Below are 15,299 nucleotides of genomic sequence, written 5' to 3' on the forward strand. Positions count from 1 at the left end.
AATAGAAATAGCCATCTTTAAATGGATACTATCTAAAAAGTGTAATGAGATTTAAATAGCCTAAGTATACTTGTATATCTCCATGAGTGATAATCATCAATGAGTGGTTGTTTTTTTTACATTCAAATATCCTTTGTGTTTAATTGTAACAAATGATTTTCTTTCCAGCGCTCCTATTCCTGACTTTCAGATTCTCTTTGATTTACAAGATAACAATGTAATTGCAGGTTTCGGAAGAGGCGTGCATTTATTCCGAGCATGACAAAGCCAAGGTAACCTTAATATTTAGCCCTAATCAAAATGACATGATAATGTGGTTATAAAAACGAGTAGTACAATCATAAGAAATTATACTAGAAGATAAAATGTTGCTGAATTCAACATATTCATTTGCTTTTTTTGAAACATGAATTTACAGAATTAGGACTTGTCTATATATTATTATTATTATTCTTTATTTATAAAGCGCCAACAGATTCCGCAGTATACAATATAAATTATTGTATACGCAGGTCTTAATAGACAGAATATTCATAGGAATGTGTTGTTTTTTTTGAACGTTGGGTTTAGTTATCAGCATTAATGAGCCATATCTGTCTGCATTTCAGGTCAGGAAGTTCTCTTACTAAAGACATTTCCACCTAACTAGGAGACAGTTATATCAACCATTCACGTATCTGTCAACTGAACTCAGTACCTGAAAAAGACCATCTGCTCAATATCACAAAACATGTCATGTCTCTATGAAAGTGATGTTGCAGTCAAAATGAAACTTTTATGATTCATATAAAGTCTACTGTTAAAAAATAAATGTCAAATAATTTCTCTTATTATATTAACACTTAACTCTTTTTCATTAAAGCATACCTCTCAGCCGTCCCACATCTTATGGGATTGTCACATATGAGAGATCTTACTTCTTCACTCCAGCAGCATTTCAGTGTCCATGTTTTAAGGGACTTCCTGAGCCATGCCCATGACCCATCCAGACATGCCCACAGCCCACTCAGGTACTCCCACTGTCTTCCAGCGACCACATCTTCTTGATATAGTCCGTCCGTGGTGCATCTTCGAACCCGCAATGTTAAGAACGCAATAACCAAAAGAAAAGACAAAATGCACAGTGAAAGTATATTTCAAAACAGTTTACGATATATAATTAGACGTTTTATATTATAATCTCAAAGTGTGTCATGCCTCTTTAACGCTTTTGCATTCTATTAGTTTGTTAACCCCTTCATGTCGCGGGCAAGTGCTGAATATCAGAACAAAGTTTGAAAAAGGATATCAGAACTCTGCTTAAAGGAAATCACACGATCGTCAATGCGATCACTTAATTTCAATGTCGGGATCAGATCTTGGGGGACTGCCTATTATCCTTTGCACACCCCAGTTAGATTTTTCATTGCCTAAAACCAGAAGGGAGAAGAAAGCCAAAAAGGTAGGACATTCAATGCCATCCTAAAGGCTTTTAAGCCCAGCGCTATTAGGTAATTGCGCTATTAGGATGTCATGGAACGTCCTAACAGTGTCTAGGGCTTTATTATTTTTATTTTTGTTATTATTAATAATAAAAAAAACACAAATTAAAAAAATTATTAAACTTTCAAATTATAAAAGTTTAACTCTTAAATTAATTAAAATCATATGAAATTTTTGAGTGTACGTCATGAAATTTATATTAATGGTTAAGGCTGCATTTACATTGTTGCAGATAATTGGCAGTTGTAACGAGCTAATAATTTTACCTCTCAAAATCCTGCATCATCTACAGTTTTACACACAGTTTACATACTTGAATTACGTTTTTGCAGCTTTCAAAAAACTTTTTTGACTATGTAATACCTAATTGTTAAGTCCTTGGGTAGTGAGCAGGACTGATATTTACATATATTTAATATTCCGTACGAATAACGTGATCTAAAGAAACCATGTGAAACTAGAAATCACAACTACAACACTGAGAAATGGAGTTTAGCAAACCTGTTATTACAATCTTTCTTTTAATTTTATACTCCATATTAGGGGTTGTAAAGTACAATATTCTTGTCCTTAGAAATGGGTTAGGGATTGTAAAGTTTAGCATTCTTGTCCTTAGGATTGGGTCTGTAGAGTGAAGTTTTGAAATTGCGGTCTGCATGGTGAGATTTTGAAATCGTGGTCTGTAGAGTGAGGTTTTAAAATCGTGGTCTGTAGAGTGAGATTTTGGAATTACAATCTGCAGAAATCTCAGTCTGTATAGTGAGTTTTTGAAATCGCAGCCAGTAGAAATCGTAGTCTTTATAGTGAGGTGTTGAAATTGGCTTTTGCAGAAATCGAGGTTTGCAAATTGCAGTCTGAATAGTAAGGTTTATAAATGGTGTTCCTTAGAAATCACGGTCCATATAGTAAGGTTTGAAATTGTGGTCGGTAGAAATCACAGTCCGTATAGTGAGGTTTGGAAATCATGGTCTGTAGAGTGAGGTTTTGAAATTGTGGTCTGTAGAGTGAGGTTTTGAAATCACAGTCTGTAGAAAACATGGTCTATATAGTGAAGTTTTGAAATTGCAGTCTGTATAGTTAGGTTTTAAAATCATGGTCTGTAGAGTGAGGTTTTAAAATCGCGGACTGTAGAAATCGTGTCTGTATAGTGAAGTTTTGAAATTATGGGCTGTACAGTGAGAGTGAGGTTTTGAAATTGCAGTCTGGATAGTGATTTCTGCAACTCTGGACAATATTTAAAACTCGTCACTTTGCGGTTTCACAGTTTATAGTTTCAGAACTGTGAAAATCTTATTTAAGACGATAAGAATAGCTACAGCCAATTTCTTCTATAATAAAATTATTTCCCACACTGTTCTTGTTTTTAGACGAATACCTTGCCAAAACTGGAAAATCAATGAGATATATATATTATAATAGTTAAAAAAAAAAAACACACACAATGACCAACTATGCCAGTATACCCATCATGTCTATACAGTGATGTGCGGTGAGGTCAGTGGCTGGTGAGGCACTTGCTATGATACGCCCGAGAAACACGTATATGAACCCAACAGAGGTAGCTTAAATTTACGAATATATTGGCAGGTCCAATTTACTGCTAATATTAAAATTTACTTCATTCTCTTGGTATCCTATGTTTAAAGATATGCAGTAATGATAACTGGACATATTAAATAAACCAATGACAAGAGACATGTATGTCCAGCCATCATAGGTATGCTTTTTAAAGGATACCAAAAGAAAAAGTCAAATTAGATAAAAGAAGTAAAATGTAAAGTTGTTTAATATTGTATGTTCTATCTGAAACATAAAAGAAAACTGTTGTGTTTAATGTTCCTTTAATGTTTTAAAACAAATAAACATCCTTTCTCTTGTAAGGTGTCTCCAGTCCACGGATCATCCATTACTTGTGGAATATTCTCCTTCCCAACAGGAAGCTGCAAGAGGATCACCCACAGCAGAGCTGTCTATACAACTCCTCCCCTAACTGCCACCTCCCAGTCATTCTCTTGCAGCTCTCGACAAGATAGGAAGTAGCTAGAGAGCTAGAGAGATGTGGTGCATTAATGTAGTTTATCTTCAATCAAAAGTTTGTTATTTTCAAATGGTACCGGAGTTGTACTATTTTAACCTCAGGCAGAAAGTTGAAGAAGAGTCTGTCTGTGGTCTTTGATGATCTTTAACTAAGATCCATTGCTGTTCTCACACATAACTGAAGAGATGGGTAACTTCAGCTGGGGGAATAGCATGCAGGGTCTCCTGCTATGAGGTATGTGCAGTTTTAAATTTTTCTAGAGAAATGATATGCTAGAAAATGCTGATAATACCGGATTTATTTAAGGTAAGCATGATTACAGTGATTTAATAACAACTGGTATCATGCTTGCTGTAAAGGGTAATTTTTTTTTTATTTACTCACATTACTGAATAGATATAACGTTTGCTGAAGGTGTATGAACGTTTATTACATATTGGTGATAAAACTTTATTCTGGGGCCCAGTTTTTTCCACATGGCTGACTAGATTTTTCCTAGGGATAGTTTTTTTTAGGCCCTCTCACTGTGAGTACAGGTTGGGAGGGGCCTATTTTTGGCCTAAATTGTGCATTAGTTTTTGCAGTTTGAGACATCCAGCTTCCCTGAAGGAGTCCCCTGAACATTTAGGACCTCTCTAAAGGGTTTTTGTGCCTTCCAAAGTCGTTGTATGGGCAGGTAGGGCCACAGTAGAGCTGTGGCAGTTTTGTGTGACTGTTTAAAAATGTTTATATAGTTTTTTTGATCCGGTTTTGAATCTAAGGGGTTAATCCTCCATTTGCAAGTGGGTGCAATTCTCTTTTAGCCTATTATACACACTGTAAAAATTTCTTAAGATTTACTGCTTTTTTCACTGTTTTGCAGTTTCTGTGATTTTTTTTTTTTTCTTAAAGGCACAGTACCGTTTTTATTTTCTGCTTGTTCACAGTTAAAGTGTTTTCCAAGCTTGCTGGTCTCATTACTAGTCTGTTTAAACATGTCTGACATAGAGGAAACTAATTGTTCATTATGTTTAGAAGCCATTGTGGAATCCCCTCTTAGAATGTGTACCAAATGCACTGATTTTACTATAGATTACAAAAACCATATTCTGGCTTTAAAAAATTTATCACCAGAAGAAATTGACAAGGAGGAAGTTATGCCGTCTAACCCTCCCCACGTATCAGATCCTATAAATCCCACTCAGTGGACGCCTAATACATCTAGCGCGCCCATTGCGTATACCTTGCAAGACATGGCGACAGTTATGAATCATACCCTTACAGAGGTATTATCTAAACTGCCAGGATTGCAAGGAAAGCAAGACAGCTCTGGGACTATAATAAATACAGAGCTCTCTGATGCTTTAGTAGCTATGTCTGATACACCCTCACATTATACTGAAGCTGAAGCAGGGGAGCTTCAATCTGTGGGTGAATTTTCTGATTCAGGGAAGATACTTCAATCTGATTCTGATATGTCTACATTTAAATTTAAGCTTGAACACCTTCGTGTATTGCTCAGGGAGGTTTTAGCAACTCTGGACGACTGTGACACTATTGTAGTCCCAGAGAAATTATGTAGATTGGATTAATACTATGCAGTACCTACTTACACTGATGTTTTTCCAATCCCTAAAAGGATTTCTGAAATTATTACTAAGGAATGGGATAGACCAGGTGTACCGTTCTCTCCCCCTCCTGTTTTTAAAAAGATGTTTCCTATAGACGCTGATACACAGAACCTATGGCAGGCGGTCCCTAAGGTGGAGGGAGCAGTTTCTACTCTAGCTAAGCGTACCACTATCCCTGTCGAGGACAGTTGTGCTTTTCTAGATCCAATGGATAAAAAATTAGAGGGTTACCTTAAGAACATTTTTATTCAACAAGGTTTTAATCTCCAGCCTCTTGCATGCATTGCCCCAGTCACTGCTGCTGTGGCTTTCTGGTTTGAGTCCCTAGAGGAGGCTCTACAGGTTGAAACCCCGTTGGAAGATATTATTGACAAGCTTAGGGCCCTTAAGCTAGCCAATTCATTTGTTTCTGATGCCGTTGTTCATTTAACCAAGCTAACGGCTAAAAATTCAGGTTTTGCTATTCAGGCGCGCAGGGAGCTATGGCTTAAATCCTGCTCAGCTGACGTGACTTCAAAGTCTAAACTTCTCAACATTCCCTTCAAAGGACAGACCCTATTCAGGCCTGGACTGAAGGAGATCATTTCTGACATCACTGGAGGAAAAGGTCACGCCCTTCCTCAAGACAGGTCCAACAAATTAAGGACCAAGCAGTCTAGTTTTCGGCCCTTTCGAAACTTCAAGAGTGGCGCAGCTTCAACTTCCTCTAACACAAATCAAGAGGGAACTTTTGCCCAGTCTAAGCGGGTCTGGAGACCTAACCAGGCTTGGAACAAGGGGAAACAGGCCAAAAAGCCTGCTGCTGCCTCTAAGACAGCATGAAGGAGCAGCCCCCAATCCGGAAACGGATCTAGTATTGGGCAGACTCTCGCTCTTCGCCCAGGCTTGGGCAAGAGATGTCCAGGATCCCTGGGCATTGGAAATTGTGTCCAAGGGTTATCTTCTGAAATTCAAAACCTCTCCCCCAAAAGGGAGATTTCATCTCTCACTTTTATCTGCAAACCAGATAAAAAGAGAGGCATTCTTACATTGTGTTCAAGACCTTCTAATTATGGGAGTGATCCATCCAATTCCGCAGGAGGAACAGGGTCAGGGCTTCTATTCAAATCTGTTTGTAGTTCCCAAGACAGAGGGAACATTCACCAATCTTAGATCTCAAAATCTTAAACAAATTTCTCAGAGTTCCATCCTTCAAGATGGAGACTATTCGAACCATCCTTCCTATGATCCAGGAGGGTCACTATATGACTACCGTAAACCTAAAGGATGCTTATCTTCACATCCCGATTCACAAAGATCATCATCGTTTTCTCAGGTTTGCCTTTCTAGACAGGCACTACCAGTTTGTGGCTCTTCCCTTCGGGTTGGCCACGGCACCAAGAATCTTTGCAAAGGTTCTAGGGTCCCTTCTAGCGGTCCTAAGGCCGTGGGGTATAGCAGTAGCCCCTTACTTAGACGACATTCTGATACAGGCATCGACTTTTCAAGTTGCCAGGTCCCACACGGATATTGTTCTGGCATTTCTGAGGTCCCAAGGGTGGAAGGTGAATGAAGAAAAGAGCTCTCTATCACCTCTAACAAAAGTTTCATTCCTAGGGACTCTGATAGATTCGATAGAAATGAAGATTTACCTAATGAAGGCCAGATTGTCAAAACTTCTAGACTCTTGCCGTGTTCTTTATTCCACTTCTCGTCCTTCAGTGGCTCAGTGTATGGAAGTAATCGGTTTAATGGTAGCAGCAATGGACATACTACCGTTTGCCCGCCTACATCTCAGACCGCTACAACTTTGCATGCTCAGTCAGTGGAATGGGGATTACACAGATTTGTCCCCTCTACTAAATCTGGATCAAGAAACCAGGGATTCTCTTCTCTGGTGGCTATCTCAGGTCCATCTGTCCAAGTGGATGAGCTTCCGCAGGCCAGACTGGACTATAGTAACGACAGATGCCAGCCTTCTGGGCTGGGGTGCAGTCTGGAACTTCCTGAAGGCTCAGGGCTCGTGGACTCAGGAGGAGACACTCCTTCTGATAAACATTCTGGAACTAAGAGCGATATTTAATGCTCTTCAGGCTTGGCCTCAGCTTGCTGCGGTCAGGTTCATCAGATTTCAGTCAGACAATATCACGACTGTAGCCTACATCAACCATCAAGGGGGAACAAGGAGTTCCCTTGCAATGTTGGAGGTTTCAAAAATAATTCTATGGGCAGAGGTTCACTCTTGCCATCAATCAGCTATCCATATCCCAGGAGTAGAAAACTGGGAGGTGGATTTTCTAAGTCGGCAGACTTTTCATCTGGGGGAGTGGGAACTCCATCCGGAAGTGTTTGCACAGTTGATTCAACGTTGGGGAAAACAAGAATTAGATCTCATGGCATCTCGTCAGAACGCCAAGCTTCCACCGTTTCCACTGCTCCCTCGTCTGATTGCCAAGATCAAGCAGGAGAGAGCTTCGGTGATTTTGATAGCACCTGCGTGGCCACGCAGGACTTGGTATGCAGATCTGGTGGACATGTCATCCCTTCCACCATGGACTCTACCGCTGAGACTTGCTTCAGTTAGAATCAAGCCTGTGTTTAAACCTGTTGCTCCGCCATGAAGTTTAAATTTAGTTCTTAAAGTTCTTCAAGGGGTTCTGTTTGAACCTCTGCATTCCATAGATATCAAGCTTTTATCTTGGAAAGTTCTGTTTTTGGTAGCTATTTCTTTGGCTCGAAGAGTTTCAGAGTTATCTGCCTTACAGTGTGATTCCCCTTATCTGATCTTCCATGCAGATAAGGTAGTTTTGCGTACCAATCCTGGGTTTCTTCCTAAGGTGGTATCTAATAAGAATATCAATCAGCAGATTGTTGTTCCGTCACTGTGTCCTAATCCTTCTTCAAAGAAGGAACGTCTATTACATAGGCTTGACGTGGTTCATGCTTTAAAGTTTTATTTACAAGCTATTAAGGATTTTTCGTCGAACATCGGCATTGTTTGTTGTTTACTCTGGATAGAAAAGAGGCCAAAAGGCTTCAGCAACTTCTCTTTCCTTTTGGTTAAGAAGTATAATCCGCTTATCTTATGAGACTGCTGGCCAGCAGCCTCCTGTAAGAATTACAGCTCATTCCACTAGAGCAGTGGCTTCTACATGGGCTTTTAAAAATGAGGCTTCTGTTGAACAGATTTGCAAGGCGGCGACTTGGTCTTCACTCCATACTTTTTCTAAATTCCTCAGTGTCCTCACCTTTTCGCAAATCACATGCACCACTGAGGCTCTGAGCTCACTCACTGCCACTATTGGTACGTCTAAAGTGCTGAACGGCTCTCATTATTCTCACATGTCACATGTGACTCGTCTCACTCTGTTCACTGTCGGCTCCCTATTCCCACCCAGATCTGGCTCCTAAATGACAGAGAAGAGAGTGACCTGCTGATTGGCTCCTGAGGCTGCTTAGAGAGCAGCCTCTATTGGGAGCGGTATGGGCCGTGAAGAGTCACTGGGTGGTGCAGTCTCTAGCAGCTCATACAAAAATGTACTAAGACATCCATATTGCGCAATTGAGGGGAGCTGAATGACTCACAGCCTCTCCTTCTTTGCGCAATATGGATAGGGATGGATGTCGTAGGCACTGGCAGCCTTAGTTTGATATCATGGTGGTGGCGGCAGCAGGCTAGGGGGGGTACCATGGGTACATAAAAAAAAAATATGTATTGACTTTGAAAAAAAATTAAAATGTATTTAAACATAATAAAAAAATTGTAATACACACATTGGACAGGCGAGGTGCTGCCTCACCTGCCTCCTATGATGGCACATCATTGTGTTTATATACAAATGGCAACAAGAATGTTTAACAATTCTCAAAATGGAAGTTTTATTTACCTTACTCTGAACAAAAGGATTTGGTTTTGGATATAATTTCACATTATTTTGCAGGCTCTTTGTGCCTCATGGCCTGATGATCAAAGATTGTCCTGCTTGGCAATAAATTGTAGTCCAGACTTCACAGGAACTGAACTCACTGAATGCTCAAAGAAAATCTCATTTCTGTTAACCCTGATGGTCAATTCATTGTCAAATCCACGAGAATTCCCTTTTTGGCCTCGTCAGTCTCACAATCTGTGGGTCTGGTGATATATTCCCAAAAAAGTGTGCCAAACCTCTCTGTTCCAATGAGTGGTAATGCATCTCCCATAGGAAATAGGGATTGCAGCTTCAGCAAAAGTCCGACCACATTGCCACTCATCTGCGATAACAGCGCAGGCTGTATTCAAAGTATATTTACACAACATAGCTTATGCGTTCACTAAAACAAATAATGGTTCTGATGTAGTAACACTTTAAATTATGCATGTGTTAAGTAAGTTTCACTGTAAATTTACTAGATTTCTCTCAATGGAAATTCTTGCCACAGAAAAGGTGCTTCCAAGAATGCGAACAGTGTTTTGTATAGTAGATACTCACAGCGATGTTTCCACATTAAAAAAGTTACTCCTGGGGTGGAGCTTGCCACACTGCAAGATGGCAATATTAGAGAGCTTTGCAGAACAAGTGCTTATATAGTTTGTTTGTTTTTTCTAAAATTGTAATTTTTATTTTGCTTACTAATAACGGCTAATACATCTTTGATCACATCTCCTTCATATTGGAGAGACAGGAGGCGAAGGAGCCGGCTTAGGGAAGGCTAAAAGACTTTCTTTTACACAGCCACTTTCGTCTCAAGCAGTAAGAGCGCTTGACTTCCGGTTCTTTCCCGGACCCTCTTTGGTGCCATTTTTTACTTGTCTTCCCTTCTCAACTTCCATACACAACCTACTGAGGACAAAGACCCTCTCACTTAGACCGGAGGATAGTGAGGCCACGAACAACGGACTGAGCTGAGGGCGGTGCAGCATTAGAGTGAACATCGGCTCTAACTGGGAACGCAGCAGACGCTCTCTAACGGAAAACAGATTTCGATTCAGCTCTCCTGCTGCCGAACTTCCCCACATTAGAGAGTAGCTTGATTACGATTCTCCAGCCTCAGATCACTACCCTCTTGAAGGCTCATCTACCTTATCAGCCTGCATACCAGAGGCCCATTCTCTGAAGGAACAACAAGGAGGCTGATCCTGAACAGCTGAGGGAGGTAGGATTACACACTATCACTATCCATCAGCAGCTTAGTGTGCATGAGACAGTAACAAATACTATACACACCACATTCCTCCAAATCTCACTGCGGTGAGTACCGCCAGGCTAAGACTACCACAAGACAACCATATCTCCCCTGGCTCCACGTGTACATCTACAGTGACTGTAATTTTACAGACCAAGCAGCCTGAGGAGGCCTAATCACTCATTTCTAACACCCTCCTCACCGGATCCTCTCTTTTAAGTACAGTGGAAAATAGAGTGAAAAAAGGGGTGAAATAATTGGAACTCTAGATGCACTTATAATTGATGCTATCAAACTTAAAAGCACTGATCACCAATAAGCCCCTCAGAGCTCACTTTATTCACTATACTCTATCCCTACTGCTAATATGCTCAACCCTGCAGATTAGCTTGGTATGCTGATCTAGCCTCGTTACAACCTGCAGCACCTAAAGATCAGTTTGAATATTTACCCTCTCTAATCACTGCCACTAGCTAATATAGAGCAACCATATATAGCAGTTATCTGTTCTATCTCCCCCCTTTCCCGTCGGCCCTTATTGCCTACGGGACATACCCTAAGCTCCTTTCTCCTTACTCGCTCAGCAGAGAGCTACTTCCCCTGGAGAGAGGCAGACTACTTATAGCCTATAAGATCTCTCAATAGGCTTCCTACACAGTGAACAAGTCTTCTAGGAACATTATTTTTTAAAACCTACTCACCTCCGACACAATGCTGTGCTAAGACTCCCCTGTAGGGGGGTGCCGGATCTGATTTCTCCACTTTCTAACCACCGTGGAGTTTAACCCACCCAATTACAGAAAGAAGGTGTTGGAGTTTATTATCAACTATATATAATATGGCTCACTCACAAAAAAAGAAGCAGAAACATAGTGACCTCCCAAAACGGACTCTCTCAGATCATTTTCCTAACAAAAATCTCTATGAGCAGGACATGTCGGACGAAGACTCGAGAGACTCAATAATATCCTCCAAAGGACCACCCAGGATCGCAACTCATTCTAGTGAGAGACCCACCCATACGTCCACTTCTATCTTAGAGTCCATTAAAGAGTTATCGGACAAGATGGACTCCCACCATTCTTCTCTCAAACAAGAACTTAAGATATTGTCACTGAACTGAAGAGAGATATCTCCTTGTTAGGAGAGAGGACAGAAATGCTGGAAAATAAACAAGAAGATCTACATCTAGATCACTCCAACCTTCTTGCCTATACCCAATCTCTCGCTGATGTGATTTCAGATTTAGAATCCAAGATAGCGGACCAAGAGGACAGGTCATGCCGTAATAATATAAGAATAAGGGGCATTCCAGGGGAGGTCGGCACCTCTGACCTTCCTAAATATCTTCTAGATCTCTTTGGAGAGCTCCTAGGTCCAACTCAAAACCAGGAAGCCCTTATAGATAGAGTTCGAGCTCTTAGACCGAGGAACTCGTCTTCAAGCTCATCTAGAGATGCTATTGTTCGTCTACACTATTACACATTCAAAGAGAGGATCCTAAGAGCATCATTTCAAAACAGGAACTTGAAAGATCCATTCCAGGCGATACAGATCTTTCCAGACTTATCTTCCCATACCCTGTCCAGGAGACACACATTTCAACAAGTTACACAATGTCTCCGCAACAATAACATTAAATATAGATGGGGTTTTCCAGTTAAGCTCTTTTTTCAAATTGAAGATTCCTCCTACTCCATCAATACCCCAGATCAGGGACTTAAGTTACTGCAATCACTGAAACTGTTCCCCTCCGCAAACCAGCCTAATCCTACTTCTGAAAGAGCGGAGAAACTCAATGCTACAGCCCCAGTTTGGCGTCCTTTACCAGAGTCCTTCAGTTTCCAAAACTTAAGGAAAGATGCCTCTTCATCTATTAAAGATGTCTAACCATCAGAGATGAAGGATATTTCATGTGAACTGTATCATCAGGAATTATGTTGTTTTGCCTTATTATCTCTTTTTCCTTTTTATATCCTTTGTTATCTACAACATTTTTATTTAAACGGAAATACCTAGTCAATTCTGGACTGTCAGAAAACACAGATTAGCCTCCAGACATTGGGTAATGCACTTTGTTAAGTATAGATGAGAGTTTAAAGTATCTCAAATGAAGAATACTGGATGCTCCGGGAATAAAATTCAAAATATATTTATTAGGGGTTAAAACAATGAACATGGAGAATCAGGGTAGACACCAGTGCAGACGCAGCACCAGGGCTTACGCGTTTCGGCTATAGAGCCGTAGTCATAGCATGCAGGTGCTGTGCCTGACAGGTACATTTAAAACTTTAGGTTGATTTTCATTGGTTAAAAGAGAATCAAAAGAACCCGCCTGCTTGGTAGTGTCTAAGTAAGAATACATAATATAGCTCAAAAACAATCAGAGAAATAGTGAAGACAATGCGAAGATGATTAGATGAAATATTATTTATATATATATATATATATATATATATATATATATATATATATATATATATATATATATATATATATATATATATATATATATATATATATATATACATACACACACACATATACACATACACACACATACACACACACAGAAAACCCAGCACTCACTTACAAGCTCTCAGCTAAGATTTAAAAGCAAAAATGGAAAGGTTAGTCACCGCATCTGGCCAAATGGGACAAGCTCAGGTACCACGTAAAGGTTCTTTCCAATACCCTGAGACCCTAAAACAGCCACACAATGCAAGCTTTCAAATCCAAACAAACTGAAAACAAGGGAAGGGTGCACAGGAATATGTAACCACCCTAGACATATACAAAACACAGAAGGGAACTGCACTCTCATACCGGACCGGGTACACATCCCATGATCCTGCAACATGCTCAGCCCTGGGTGCCACTGGCACTCACAGGAAGCTGTGCTGTCCCCAGAGCCACAATCAGTTAACCCCAGACAGGTCTGGGTGCAAGAACCATAGGGAAAATTACAAAACAAATTAATACAACACACAGAGAAAACCCAGCACTCACTTACAAGCTCTCAGCTAAGATTTAAAAGCAAAAATGGAAAGGTTAGTCACTGCATCTGGCCAAATGGGACAAGCTCAGGTACCACGTCAAGGTCCTTTCCAATACCTGAGACCCTAAAACAGCCACACAATGCAAGCTTTCAAATCCAAACAAACTGAAAACAAGGGAAGGGTGCACAGGAATATGTAACCACCCTAGACATATACAAAACACGGAAGGGAACTGCACTCTCATACCGGACCGGGTACACATCCCATGACCCTGCAACATGCTCAGCCCTGGGTGCCACTGGCACTCACAGGAAGCTGTGCTGTCCCCAGAGCCACAAGCAGTTAACCCCAGACAGGTCTGGGTGCAAGAACCATAGGGAAAATTACAAAACAAATTAATACAACACACAGAGAAAACCCAGCACTCACTTACAAGCTCTCAGCTAAGATTTAAAAGCAAAAATGGAAAGGTTAGTCACTGCATCTGGCCAAATGGGACAAGCTCAGGTACCACGTCAAGGTCCTTTCCAATACCTGAGACCCTAAAACAGCCACACAAAGCAAGCTTTCAAATCCAAACAAACTGAAAACAAGGGAAGGGTGCACAGGAATATGTAACCACCCTAGACATATACAAAACACGGAAGGGAACTGCACTCTCATACCGGACCGGGTACACATCCCATGACCCTGCAACATGCTCAGCCCTGGGTGCCACTGGCACTCACAGGAAGCTGTGCTGTCCCCAGAGCCACAAGCAGTTAACCTCAGACAGGTCTGGGTGCAAGAACCATAGGGAAAATTACAAAACAAATTAATACAACACACAGAGAAAACCCAGCACTCACTTACAAGCTCTCAGCTAAGATTTAAAAGCAAAAATGGAAAGGTTAGTCACCACATCTGGCCAAATGGGACAAGCTCAGGTACCACGTCAAGGTCCTTTCTAATACCTGAGACCCTAAAACAGCCACACAATGCAAGCTTTCAAATCCAAACAAACTGAAAACAAGGGAAGGGTGCACAGGAATATGTAACCACCCTAGACATATACAAAACACGGAAGGGAACTGTACTCTCATACCGGACCGGGTACACATCCCATGACCCTGCAACATGTTCAGCCCTGGGTGCCACTGGCACTCACAGGAAGCTGTGTTGTCCCCAGAGCCACAAGAAGTTAACCCCAGACAGGTCTGAGTGCAAGAACCATAGGGAAAATTACAAAACAAATTAATACCACACACAGAGAAAACCCAGCACTCACTTACAAGCTCTCAGCTAAGATTTAAAAGCAAAAATGGAAAGGTTAGTCACAGCATCTGGCCAAATGGGACAAGCTCAGGTACCACGTCAAGGTGCTTTCCAATACCTGAGACCCTAAAACAGCCACACAATGCAAGCTTTCAAATCCAAACAAACTGAAAACAAGGGAAGGGTGCACAGGAATATGTAACCATATTGTAGAGCTTGTAAGTGAGTGCTGGGTTTTCTCTGTGTGTTGTATTAATTTGTTTTGTAATTTTCCCTATGGTTCTTGCACCCAGGCCTGTCTGGGGTTAACTGCTTGTGGCTCTGGGGACAGCACAGCTTCCTGTGAGTGCCAGTGGCACCCAGGGCTGAGCATGTTGCAGGGTCATGGGATGTGTACCCGGTCCGGTATGAGAGTGCAGTTCCCTTCCGTGTATATATATATATATATATATATATATATATATATATATATAGACACCTTCACAATATTGAATATAATTAAAGTATCACCATAATTATTATTATGTCACATGTACATCTTTGTTGTTTACTTCTATATGTTCTTTTGTTTGAATATCCTGTAAGAAAAGTTTACTTCTCTATTTGTAATGATTGTTCGTATTTGTTTTTGTTAAAGGAATATTATATTTTTACACATTTTCTCTGCAGGATAGCCCAGTCTCACATATATTTCATTAAGTCTGAATACATTTCTAGACGGTGACCACCTCACGGCTCCAGAAAAGCTCTTACCTTGCTAAGCCTTTTAGGATA

At 40.7% G+C, this 15,299-nt stretch overlaps 1 protein-coding gene across 4 annotated transcripts in view; it reads left to right on the forward strand.

Annotated features, from left to right (window-relative positions):
* FSHB (follicle stimulating hormone subunit beta) overlaps positions 1-15,299 on the forward strand; it is a 180,395-nt gene that overhangs the window by 69,791 nt on the left and 95,305 nt on the right. The window contains exons 2-3 of one of the 4 annotated variants that reach the window (XR_008398593.1): positions 228-272; positions 609-811. The exons of the other annotated variants lie outside the window; for them this stretch is intronic. The gene's annotated coding sequence lies outside the window, so the exon portion shown is untranslated. Of the gene's footprint in view, positions 1-227; positions 273-608; positions 812-15,299 lie in introns of those variants that run through there. 4 annotated transcript variants of the gene reach the window in all.

The sequence above is a fragment of the Bombina bombina genome, chromosome 7 (genome assembly GCF_027579735.1).
Source record: "Bombina bombina isolate aBomBom1 chromosome 7, aBomBom1.pri, whole genome shotgun sequence".
In the NCBI taxonomy this organism is placed as follows: Eukaryota; Metazoa; Chordata; class Amphibia; order Anura; family Bombinatoridae; genus Bombina; species Bombina bombina.